The sequence below is a fragment of the Osmerus eperlanus genome, chromosome 7, assembly GCF_963692335.1.
Source record: "Osmerus eperlanus chromosome 7, fOsmEpe2.1, whole genome shotgun sequence".
In the NCBI taxonomy this organism is placed as follows: domain Eukaryota; kingdom Metazoa; phylum Chordata; class Actinopteri; order Osmeriformes; family Osmeridae; genus Osmerus; species Osmerus eperlanus.
The window spans coordinates 7,410,567-7,413,191 of record NC_085024.1 but is presented as its reverse complement, the minus strand read 5'-3'; the positions used below and the strand labels follow the sequence as shown (position 1 = coordinate 7,413,191).

Genomic DNA, 2,625 nt, shown 5'->3' with positions numbered 1-2,625 from the left:
ACAATTCATTGGTTAAATGATAAAACGGCTTGCCATATAAACCCTCCAGAAAGTTATGTTGAAATACTGAAAATGCATAGGCCTACATGTTATCAAAGTTTAGCGTCTCACAAATCACCCACAAAAGAATCAGTGAAAATAAACGTTCAGAACTGTTAAAAAACCTTGTCCCAAAACAGTTTATTTAGCCCGGAATTTTCAAAGACTGTGGAGCTAGCGTGGCTGATCACGTTTTAATCACAGCAATGGCGTCTATAAAAGTATCAGTTCACTAATTTTTCCAATTTGTACATTACATCTTTTTTTGGATAAGTTTATTCGTTTTAACCTTTTAGATGCGTGAGTTTTAAATATTTCCGACGCTTCCACCAGTTATTTTTCCAAAACGGCAGCTAGGTTGCTTTAATTAGCTTCCGTTACCTAGCAACCTAGCATAATACTGGTAGCAATGCTACTACCTGCTGGTGTTACTTGTTAGCCTACTAATTGTAAATTTTGAAGTGATACTATAGCGTTTGTCATATAGTTTTTGTCTATCGGAAAACAGTCGGTTGGAATGTTCAGAATCACACATGTGCGACGCTACGATGTGGGGCCCTGCTTTCGAACGATCACATATGTGCAATGCTACTCCTTTTAATATCAATATGCTATAACTATGTACATAAACTACATTCCATTTTCATTTCTGTACAGATTATCCTACCACGTCACACGGCCTAGCACTGTGTCCCTGGGAAATGATGGTAAAGTAATGAATGACCGTTTAAAACAGTGACAATAATTGTATGAGCCATGGCAACCTAAAGGCTATGTTTTGAAGCAAAAGCATGACTTAAAACACCAGATTCCATACCCCTATATGTCAACTCTGGTCTGGTGGAGGTGAACCAATTGGGGGCCCAGGAAAACAGCTGGCAGCCAGGCTTTGTATACAACCATTCAAGGTAACATTTGTTATTTACATCAATGTTACAGCTAATCTAGAAGAACCACAGTGTATGCCAATCATGCTAACTCTTGTAAACTTGTTTTACTTGTGTTTAATGACAGACACATTACAGGTTATGCTCCGGAAGATGGAGACATTGGAGGAGAACCAGCGACAGGCAGTCGCTGGGCAGACACACTGAAGAGGTGCCAGTGATGGACCTACAGGTGGCCCAAACACAGGCTGAACTCCAAGACGCCTTAAGCGAGGAGCGCCTTAAGGTGCTGGAGTTGCGAAAGAGAGTGGTAAGTGTTTGGAGATGCCATGAACTATGGCTTACACGCAGCGTTCAACGTTCACATGGGTGCTGACAATAAGTTCATGACTTCTAATTCCAGACGCTGTGATGAAGTGGAAGACGGGACTGGGAGAGAAAGCTGTGGAGCTCCTCATAGAGGAGACACTCAAACACACCCCGGCAGCCCATTCAAAACAAGCCAGGTGAATGAATCATGATTGCAGCTTCCATATCCAACCTTTCACATGGCTATGTGACAAAAATCTAGAATCACATGTTTTTTTGATGATGTATATTATTTTAGATGTGATTTTTTATGACTTGTATAGCGCCTTTTTACATGTGCAATTATGTTGATAGAATACTAACTTATTTTGTGCTTCATTGTCAGGGCCAACAGACAGGACCTGTAGCGGGGACTGGCAGAAGATTTTAATTCACTGTTTGGCACTTTGTTTGAAATAAAATGACAATGTTACATGGAAATGCTCCCTTGTTTATGATTAGCAGGAGTTAGGCTACACATCACACAAACCTCCTAAAGTTGGCTACCATGTAGCCTATTATACAAGAACAAGTAGCATTTTGGGCAAATGAGGTCTGCATATGAACCGCCCCAATATAAGCAGTAGAATTGAGAAATATAGGTTACTTAGTTAACGTTGCAGTTACGGACTGGCAACGTCACAAAATTACGTTGCTAGGAGGTCGCGGTTACGGACTGGCAACGTCGGAAAATGACGTTGCTAGGAGGTCGCGGTTACAGACTGGCAACGTCGGAAAATGACGTTGCTAGGAGGTCGCGGTCACAGACTGGCAACGTCGGAAAATAACGTTGCCACGACGTCGCGGTTACGGACTGGCAACGTCACAAGATTACGTTGCGGTTACGTTCTGGCGTCCCACAGATGCACGGTCCCGCAACGTCGCCAAAGACGTTGCGGCAACGTATGTTTGGTCATCGAGTGACGTTGCGGCAACGTAAGGGCAACGTAACTGTGTTAGCTGGGATGCAAATGCAGCTAGCTTAGTGTGTGTGAACCCTGCCAACATAGTGAAATCGCTATGGTGCGATTAACTGGATTAATTTCACGTTAGCCACGTGCATTTCAAAAGGTAGACACTCAAGTCACCTTGTCAGATATTACAACTACTTACTGGACATCAGCCACCAACGACACAAACATACTGTTCGATTTTAACACACGCACCTGCATCACTGCTGAGGGCTGGGGCTGTGGATCAAACCATTGTGTGACCAAGGGCGGGGTTCGAAATCTTTTTAAACTTCAAAAAGCGCCATTGTGTCCATAATCAGCAAAGCTCTTTCATTGCATATTATCAATGTTGTTGAAATTACATAGTTATGTTTACAGTGATTTATTGGGGGGGACAA

General features: G+C 42.6%; 1 long non-coding RNA gene across 1 annotated transcript; it reads left to right on the top strand.

Moving 5' to 3' along the window:
* The first annotated feature begins 1,161 nt into the window (after nt 1-1,161).
* LOC134023750 (uncharacterized) lies at nt 1,162-1,715 on the top strand. Its single transcript, XR_009930799.1, has 3 exons — nt 1,162-1,236; nt 1,330-1,432; nt 1,621-1,715. It is a non-coding gene; the product is annotated as an uncharacterized LOC134023750 (long non-coding RNA).
* The last annotated feature ends 910 nt before the right edge of the window (nt 1,716-2,625 follow it).